Here is a 10,517-nt window from a genome sequence, read left to right on the forward strand (position 1 = left end):
AGTGCAGCAAGTAAATACAAAGTCTTCTACAGCACTAAATCATTTCCATCACTGACCCTGCAGTACAAGCAGCTTTCCAAGAGAGTGTTGTGAATACTAAACAGGCTCCTGCTGACAAAACCCAGAGCAGGGCTTCTGATTCCTCTCCAAACAGGCATCAGGAGCTTTGGTTTGCATGGAAAGGAGGGGAGGGCATCCTTCTGCAAAAGCTGTATCATTTCACACAACAAAGGTGTGCACAAGCGGCGGGCATAGCACTGAGCCATGTAAAGAATCCAAGGAATGAGAGAATGATGTCTGATGAGCTACACCTCATAGCAGCAGGGAAATGCTTGTCTGTAGTTCAGCAATTAACTAAACTAGTTCTGGGCTGGCCAGCAGCAACACAAACCTGTGCCTCAGGGAGGAAACCGGAGGCTGCATGGGTTAGGGTCTGCCCAAAACCTCAGCAGGTTGCTCAGCAAGCACCACGTTGTATGTACATTGGCTCCAAAAGGGGGAAGGAGCCTCTGTTATGGAAGGTTACTAACTCATCCAGCCTGAGCCCCGCACCTTATTTCAAGCCCGGAGCTGGGTCAGTAGTGGCCAGGCAGGACCAGCAGGCTGCTGCACAGATGCAGGCCATGGGAGATAACTGCACCCCAGACCTAGGTGGCTGTGGGGATGGCTCTAACCCCAGCATGGCTGAAGGTGCAGCTCTGCCACATGCCTGGAGCATCACCGGTATTTTAATGGGTTTGGGAGCTGGTCAGGGAGGGTTGAGGTACCCTTACACAGGGTGTAACCTGTGAGCTCTAGGCTAACGCATGGACAAAGCCACGGGGGCTGCTCTGTGCCTACAAACGGATGCTCACACCACCACCATCCTGTCCCCTTCCTCCCTAGCTGCCTGCTTGTGCCTGAAGCAGGAGGTAGAATGAGCAGCTTGGATTTAGGAAGCTGACCCCTGACACTCCAAAAAGCTCCGTGGAGCCGAGAGGTGGCCGTGAGAGCAGGATCCATCCACCAGCAGCAGGGCTCCTCTCCGGGTGGCACGGAGCAGAGTCATGTGTAAGCTCTTGCATAAGGTCCCAGACCGGGAGTCACAGAGCCCGAGGGGATAACAGCTCCGTTTCCAATAGCTGCAAACACATCTAGCCTGTAAAAAGCTCTATTTTGCTTGCAGGATTGAACAGGATTGAACAGGATTGCCCATCGTGAGTGATCCAACCCAGAGGGCCCAGCAGCAGCAGCACTTCCCATGGAAAGGCACGGATCTGGAGTTCATTCCCAGAGGAATGACCCTGATCTCCCGTGGCTGCTGTTTCAGTTTATTCTGTTCCCGTTTTACACTACCTGAGCCGTGTGCACTGCTCCTGTTCATGAGCATCCCTCTGCCCCATCACAGCTCAATAAGCAATCTTTGGAAGCGAGGTTTCTGCAAGGAAGTCTAACCAAAACTCAGCTTTCATGCTTGACACGTGTGTTACACTGTAGTAGCCCTGGTTCTAAATAAAGGGCTGGAAGAGAACCCTTTGTTTCCAAAACCAGGTGCTTTTAAGGGAAGTTCAGGTTCTGTTTCAGGCCAAAAATGCTTGCAAAGGTACCTTAATGCTCTCCTTTCTCATCAGGTAAACAAGGTGAGATTACCTTTAAGGCTGCAGTAATCATGCATCTACATTACGCAAGGGATGTGCACTAAGAGCCTTCAGCAGCACAATGCTGGAATCAGCAGTGGATAAAAAGGGATGGTCAGAGGAGAGGAGCGTGTGGATGAAAAAGCACCATTAAACCGTGGCAGCACAGGATTCAGAGAGCTGACCCCTTCACCCACAGCTTAGTATTGCACCTCCCTCTCTGCTTTCATTTCTGTTGTGCTCTCACTGCCTTTAAAGTCAATGATTTGCACTTGAAAGTCCACGGCCTGAGCTGGGTGGAACCTCTCCTGCTGCCTGCCTGCGCATGGGGCAGGTTGAAGCCTGCAGATCCCACAGGCAGCACCAGTTGTCCCTGCTTTGCTCGCAGGGGAAGCAGCATCACTCACAGCAGCATCTATCACCCAGGTAATTGCTCCCCAGCCCTGGCCTGCTGGAGTACTCCCTCTGCGCCAGGCAGCAAGGAGCACACTCTGCTACTGTAACATAACCCATAATCCATTGACTCAAAGGAAGAGATTTACCTTTGCTCCAGCCCAAGAACATCTCTCATCAGCAGTCTCCAGCATCGAGCTGTTCCTCAGCCAAGTGCCCCGGGTTCATCACAACGACCTGATGTCAGAGCTATCACAGCAGCAGCAGCTCCAGTTTGCTGACTGGCAGGAGTCAGAGCAGGGGATGAGCCTCTCTTTTATAAGGGGAAAAAGGTGGTGGGTGATCAGATGAGCTACTGACTGCCTCAGCTGTGCTCCACCAGCGCTAAGAGGCAAGGGAAAGGCTGCTCCTGGCTATTAATGCCAATTAACAGCAGTTGGGGGTGTCTGGGAAGTGGACATGAGCAAAGCAAGAGTAGAAAGCAAATCCGTCTCCAGGCTCAGCCGGATTCCAGCTGAGTTCTCTTGTCTGGGTACCTCCGAAAGCAGCCTTCACACTACTTAATTCTGTGCATAAGCTGTTTGGTTTGTGCTCAGGAGGCAAAATCTCAGCAGACCCCAGCCAAAAACCAGCCGTGAAGAGAGATCCTAATGGAGCAGCAGTAACCTGGGGAGCTGGTAGATGCACCCTCAATGCCTTAATGCAGACTGTACGCACTGTGTTTATGCGGTGCGACGATGCTAGAAACGACCCAAAGGAAACACTCAGCTTTGCATCTTGCATGGAGTATTCATCTGCTTCCTAACTATCAGTCCCATAGTGGCTCAGACGTATCATTTCCATGTCTACATGAGCCTGTCAAGACCTACTATCCCAAGTAAAAGCATTCTTGCGCACATCTTTCATTACAAAGGTTGAATTGAGGAGAAGGGGTTCGTTAAATCCCGGTGGTATCAAAGCACATCAGCTCTGCTGGGAAGTCTCCAGGAGAAATGGGTTGTCTTAATAGCAGGCTTTGTCACCGTGCACTGGGGGTGTCAGCAGGGAGCCTTGGTGTCCCACGGGAGGTTGGGAAGATGGGTTGGTGACTGCTGGCCTCACATGTCTGCAGCTGGAGAACGTCAGACCGGGGCTGGGGGACCCATGGACCCACTGGAGTCGCTCCAGATCTGTGGGAGGGGACTGTAGATGTCCAAGAGCCTTTAACCATGTTCCAATGGGGTTTAGGCAATAACCTGCAGCTGAGTCTCTGCCTTTTCCCTGCTCACATGATGAGAAGACCCCCCTCCAACTCCAACTCCTGCAGAAGGAGGGACACATTACCCCTATTCCAAGGAGTATTGCTTCATTCAGTGCTTTGTGGGGTTTATTATAGGAATGCATGGCAAACAGAGGAGGTGTGGGGAGTGTTCCTGTGCAGTGGCACTTGGTATTCCTATTGCCCCATCCAGCACAAGTGACCGCACAAGGAGGAAGGCAATGGGTCTGTGCAGGACCTCGGGGTGAGGACTCATCCAGCCACACGCTGTGTTTAATACACAGGCTGCTGCTTCAGCAGCGATGCCGTAATCCCCGTAGGCATGTGGAAACCCTGCGAGCCTCTTGGTGGTTGTGATAAACCAGGCCTTTGTGCAGTCAGGTGTGCTGGAAGTGCTGCTGGGCTTCAGCAGTCTCAAGCATAGGAGCAGCATTCCCTGAAAACCAGTGTCCTCCTGGCTCCCCCAAGCCAAGGGCTGGCTGGTGTGCAGCACCATCATGCTCGAACGTGACTGTGCAACCGGTGTCCTTTGGTGAACCAGAGCTCTCAGACCCACACGGTCTGGGTGATGCCTGTCCATGCCCAGGACAGCCTAGTGCAGGGTTTGACCCGATACACTCTGCCTTTCTCCCCACTACCCTGAACGCTGCCACGGCAGCTCCAGTGTGTGGTGCTTAGCACCGGAGAAATAACGACCTGCAGATACAGCAAAGACCAAACCGAACACGTTCAAGCCTTTGGCTGCTGACTCCTGCTGTGTTCAAACGAGCAGGGGTTTCCTGGTTTGGGTTGGCTTTGCTTTACTTGCCAGCGACCCCGATTTACTGGATACCTTAGAACCAAACTACATTCAACGCTCCTCAGTCCTGCTCTTCAGATCCATGCTCTTGGTCAGGCAGGGGCGCGAGCATGCTCCTGCCTCCAGAGATCCCAGCTGTTCCTTGTTTCCAAATACCCTTTAAGTGGCGCAAGAGCCAGAAAGGCTCATTGTTGTTCCTTGGACAGGGGTTTATGTGCAGTGATAACGTATTTGCCTTGCTCGAAGCACACTGCCCTAGCTCAAGTTTAATCATTAACTCCTGCGGGCACTGCAGAGCAAGCGGGGCTTGTCAGGCTTTATTAACAACTGACTGCAGACAAGCTGTGCTAGATGCCGACAGCGACCTTGACAAGTGTGCAGGGGTAAAACACGTGTGTGCAGAGCCCTGGTGCTGCGTGGTGCACACCACACTGATCAGATTCACTGCCCAGCATGTGTTTGCTATTGGAAGGCAAAGAAATTCCCTTAGCAAGCACAGCCTAGTAGAAAAAAGGCTCTAACTTGTCTGAAAGTCTCCTTTAGAAGAAGGTGCAAGGCAGTGGTACTCCCCAGGAGGGTCCTTTCCACATGCTGCCATCACTGTTTCCCTATGGAGCCATCCACTTTGCTGCTGCTGCTCCCATTACCACCCCAGGAAATGCTGCTAACAGCCCACACTGCTCCCAGCGCTGCTGCTGCCCCCACTGAATTCACTTGCTTTTCTCATTTAAAGGGTATTGGGTCCCCATTTGTCCTGGGGTGAGCTTGGAACTCCTGGGACCTTGTACAGAGACCCAGAGGTGCATTCCTGTCCCCGGTTGGATGACGAACCAGCGGTGCTGTGGGTGAGCTTGCTTCTTACAACCCCTTACGACCATCTCTGTCAAAGGCAATCTGCCTCCACCCCAAACACCTTGACACCCCACTGCTCTTCCGAGCAGCTCGGGATGTAGAACCTGGCCCCACTGGCTCCTCCCAGGCCACTCGCCTGGCAGCAATCCCGCTGCCTTTCATCTCTCCCTGCTCATCCCCTCCTAAGCCCGGTGCTGCCTGGCCTGGGGTGCCGGTTTCTCCCAGTTCTCCTGCGATTCTGCTCCTTTCTGTCCGCACATGGGCTATGGCGTTTGCTCCATGTCGTAGCAATCCCAGCCTGGAGAAGAGAAGGCTCCTGAAGGGGAGACCTCAGAGCAGCTCCAGTGCCTAAAAAGGGGCTGCAGGAAACCTGGAGAGGGGCTTGGGACAAGGGATGTAGGGACAGGCCAAGGGGAATGGCTTGAACCTGCCCGAGGAAGGATTTAGAGCCATTTTCCAGCTGGGGGTCCCCCACTCATGGATCATAAACCCTTTATTCCAACAGCAGATCCGCGCTTCCTCCGCCGGGTGAGCGGTTGTGACACCGACACAGGGTGGCAGTGTGTGCCCAGGGAGCAGCTCCCACTGGGCGCCTTCGGAGAGGTGACACTGCAGATGGGGACCAGGGGTGTTGGCAGCCCTTGGGGTGCAGCAGGGTCAAACACAACCCTTGCCCACAATAATAAATGATGCACGGGGATGGTTTCTCGTGGTTTGAAGCCAGGCAGGAGCTTAGCACTGGACAGCCTCTCACCTCCCCTCTGGTGGGATGGGGAGAGAACCAGAAGGGTTAAAATGGGAGAACTCAAGGTTTGAGGTAGAGCAGTTTAATTGAGAAAGCAAAAGCCATGCAGGCAAGCAAAGCACAGCAAGGAATTCATTCACCACGTCCCATCGCAGGCAGGTTCAGCCATCTCCAGGGCAGCAGGGCTCCAGCATGCGTAACTGCAGCTTGGGAAGGCAAACACCACCTCTTCCTTCTCCCTCACACAGCTTTATATGCCAAGCATGGCACCCTGTGGTCTGAAATATCCCTTGCTTCGGTTGGAATCAGCTCTCCCAGCTGTGTCCCCTCCCAGTTCCTTGTGGCCCCCCAAGCCAGCTTTGCTGATGGGGTGGTTCAAGGAGCAGAGAAGCCCTTGCCTTTGTGTAAGCTCAGCTCAGTGATAAGGAAAGCATCCCTGTGCCATCAACACTGCTTTCAGCACAGACCCACAACACAACCACTGGGAAGAGAATTAACCCTAGCACAACCACAACCAGCACACACGGTCCTTCCCCTGTGTGTCCATGCCCAGGGGCTGAGACCTGCAGAGACAGGGTACCCAGCCTGTCCCAGGAGGAGGGGACTTCACCCTTCCTAGTGCTTAGGAAGGTCATAATAGTTCAGGCAAATAGAAGAGAAAGCAGGATATGCAGCAGTTAACCCGGTAGTACAGATAGAATGAATTATTAACATCGCTGGGGAGGCAGAGAGGCTTTGCCTTACAGGAAGCAATAAACCACTTATGAGAACAACCTCTGAGGGCACAGAACACTTCCCAAACCCGGGGCACAAACCTGTTCCCTGACTCTCTGCTGTGTTTCCAGAGCTGAAGGTCCCTGCAGTGCTTGGTTTGCCCACCCTTACTTGGTCCTCAGCTCAGCCTTGCAGCCTCCTCACTGCCTTGCAGAAGTGGCATCAGCTCAGCTTCTCCTTTGGGTCCTCGAATGATGCAGACCTGCAGAGGCATCTCTGAGCACCAAAGGAAGGAGCTGCACCCCAAAGCATCAGCTCAGCCTTGAGCATCACCCAGCCAGGTCTCAGCAGGGAGGGGGTTTGTCAGGGGGTTCAGACTGAACGTTGCAGCTGCATTTGCAGCATGAAGTGACACTGAGAAGCCTCAGGGGACTCCCACATCAGCTTTATGTATCCCATGTTATAGCTAATACAAGGGCAATCCTATTGCTTTGCTACAGATGGGGTAATAAATGTCCTCAGATTAATTCTGCTGAAGCCTAATCAATATTGGGAAGTTTATTGCATGGGTTTGGTACTAAACAACAATTACTGCAATATAAGCAATAATATAAGTAATCATATCATGATAAAGAGAGCAAAACTGCTTAACAGGGATTTATCCTCATCCAGGGAGATTCCAAAGTGCTTCAATGACTGATTTACACAGAACATAATCTGACTTCAAAGGGTGTCTGCTCCAAAGGAAGGGACGAACGGGACCTCTGGACCCAGCCAGCACAGCACTGGGTCAAAACAGAGCCACTGCTGCCAGCTCTCCTGTGAGCACTGAACCGCAGGCACGCTGCAGCGGTCTGGTACAATCGTGCTATTGGAGAGAATGATGAAGTGATAGCAGGAAACACCTTCCTGGGAATTACAACAGGAACGTGGGCAAGCCTTCCTCACCGCACAGCTGGGCTGGTTTATGCTTCTCTGGAAAGAACTCAGCGCCCTGAGCTCCCCAGTGCCAGCTCCTGTCCACTTCCATACCTCACAAGGGGATACTGGAGGAGAGCACTGCAGCAAGAGTCACAAGACCACAGAATCCCAGTCTGGTTTGGGCTGGAAGGGACCTTAAAGCTCATCCAGTTCCAACCCAAACCATTCCATGATCCTACGATATTTCAGTATCAGTCATAGCTAAAGAGAAACCACAAAGCCCACAGATCCAGTTCAGTGCCCTGAGCATGCACCCTGGAGCTCTCATCTGCCCCCAGCCAAAGCAGCACCATCATCTCCATCCCCAGACTCCCTCAAGCTGTAGCTCCCTGCTGTCCAGCCAGAAAGAGGAAGGCAGAGCACATTAGCAACCACAAACCACGCTCTTGTATAAAGGATCCGATTTTGCACTGTTCCTGAAAGAGCAATCTGCCTGATAGCATTTTTATAGAGCTCATTTTCCCTTTGAAGGGGCTAATTCAGCTGGCAGCAGAAAGCCCACACAGTAGAGCAGAGGCTGCTGTAGAAATCACTTCCTCATAAGCCAAACTCCAGATCAAATGGTTTCATCTCAACTTGACTTTGTTGACTGTTCTCCTCTGATTCAGCCTGAGTTTATAACTCCTTTATACTCCTGGGGGTAAAAACAACAGCCTGCATTGAGGTACTTCAACCACCCATAGCTGAATCCAAACCCAACCTAATTCCAGTGTTTCATCTTTCCAGCTCATCAGGCAAATCACTTCTGCTCCCAGTTGTGTTACCAGCTCTCCTTTTACTGATTTTCATCACTGTTGTTATATTTACCCTGACCAAAGTGAAGCTTCAAGAAGAGAGGGGTAAGTTTGGCCAAGCAACAGCTTTTGGGTTGGGGTTGTTGTTTCATTATGATTCCCAAGAGCTGGAGTCTGACCCACTGACCCATCCGGCTCTGCAGACACACATCCATCCTGTGGGTCTATCCACATCCACCAGTGCAGCCTCAAAGCACAAGTGTACCTGAATGAAGAAGTTGATTTTTGATTTTTAATGTGTTTAAGCACATGAAGGAAATGGAAATCCTAAACCTGAAAGCAAGGTTGAGCGTTTGTGGATAGAAGATTTATGGCTCTGTGAGTGCTCGGGAATCCTGAAGTATAAAGGGCAGGGAGCTGTGTGGCATGAGCAGGTATACATTGGGCTGCTTCTCATGGCCAAATCCAGCCTGCTCAGTGCAAAGATGACAAAGACTTGTCCAGAAACTCCTTACCCACGAATGATGTTCAAGCATACATGTATCTGTCCTGTTCTATACCACATCATACCCCTAGGGATGAAGTTAGGGACAAAACCCATCGACAGCAACAGTGGTGAGTGAAAAGACATTTTTCACAAGAATGAAACTGGGAGCAATGGGCCCAATCCAGTGCCTGACATGCTGGTGTGTTTAAACAGGCACTAGAGGGGTGTTCCCTCTGTTGCATCCATGTTTTAAGGAGAAGAAAGCAGCACCTATTCAGGCTGATCTGAACCCTGTTACAGAGCAAATGACAGAGAAAATCCCGAATCCAGAAGTGCCTAAATGCAGGACAGACTCCAGCAAACACAGGTGAGTGTCTTCTGGAACTGGCAATTCTATCTCCCTTGACAGAACAGGATAACAACTGATTTTAAGCAGAGGATTTGCAGCTTAGTATGTAAAATACCTCCACAGGACAGACACCAAGTTTGTAGTCCAGGAATTACAATCCCAGAGTCCATGACTTACGTTCTGATGCCAAATTATTGCCTTTATTAATTCCCAAAAGCCATGGATTTCAAAAGACTTGGATTAAACCCTATATGAGGCTTATACATTTATTACAGGGCTGATGACAGCTCTTGCTTACGCATAGTGAAGTTATCGCTCTTCCTGCTGGCTTGCTTCAATAAAATCTGACTGCTCGCCACCATCTGCAATATCACGCAGCAGCAATTCTTGTTCACTGTGTTGCAAACCTAGTCTTTTCTGTCCCACTGGTGCAGGACAGTCTATGCTGTCCTTGGAAGATTCAGGATGACCAGCTGTATGTAAGAGTCGATGTCTTCTGGCACAGTATAACAACAGTGGGCCTATCTTGGAGTAGCAAAACTCTTCAGACTCGTAGCTTCAAAATCAAATCTTTTCAGCCCAAACCCAAGAAGCAGCTTTGCTTTCTATGCTCACAGTGCTGCAAACGGTGCTTTGCTCCAGGGGGAGGAAAAGCAAGCTCAGGTTTGTTTGCTTTCTGGAGATGCCAAAGTGCTTTGGAACCTGTGACTTGGCAGGAGGACGTTTCCTCATCTCTTAAAGCAAGTAAATCTATTTGCATGGGACAACAGATAGCTTTTACCAGAAACCTTAAGGGCAAAGAGGGCTGCTTGGTTAAAGATATAGGGCATCATCCCTGGACTAACTTTGCTTCCTGGAGATGCATGAGCAGTTGGAGGTCCCCTTGGCTGGTTTCTGCCTGCAGCCAGGCCACCTTCCTCCTGCACACCCTCCTCAAACCCAGGCTCTGTAAAACACATCCCTGTGCAATCTGCAGGATGGAGATGAGGTGAGCCTTGAAGCAGAGATGCTGGCACCTGACAGAAGGGTGCCTGGGAGAGCAGGAGGTGTAGGAAAGCAAACAGAGCTGTGCCTGTTGTGGCCAAGCGAGCTCAGCAATATGCCCAAGACACAATTCCAACAGTTGTCAGAGAAGCAGCACTGGTAGGAAGGACGGGCTTGCAGTGGGATCAGCACCTGTTCCCATCTGTTCCCATCCAGGAGATACGATCTCTCAATTCAAGATCCCCACCAAATCACCCAGTGCAAGCACAGCAACAACGTTCCTCACCTCAGAAGCTCCTTTCTCATCATTGCCAAAGCTGCACATTCATGGGAAGAAAGCAGCTCGATGCTCCTATCCAGAGGAAAAGTACTTCCAAGGCTGGCTTAAGATCTGATCCATTTGCCAAGCATCCCTACTCCACGCCAGGCTCTCGCTGCTCTCAGGCACAGCAGGGACATCTGGAGCTGCCATTGTGTTTAAGCTCATCAGCTTTCACTGAGAGCAGGTGGGAAAAGCTTTGTGTGACCCCCCTAGTTAAAAGAAATCACTGCTTTTGCACCATTAGGACAAGGTAAAGCAAGTTAATGATTCATCCCACACAGCA

Source organism: Pezoporus flaviventris, unplaced genomic scaffold (genome assembly GCF_033815535.1).
Source record: "Pezoporus flaviventris isolate CSIRO_AGI_PZ_B2104156 unplaced genomic scaffold, CSIRO_AGI_Pfla_v1 ptg000017l, whole genome shotgun sequence".
Lineage (NCBI taxonomy): Eukaryota > Metazoa > Chordata > Aves > Psittaciformes > Psittacidae > Pezoporus > Pezoporus flaviventris.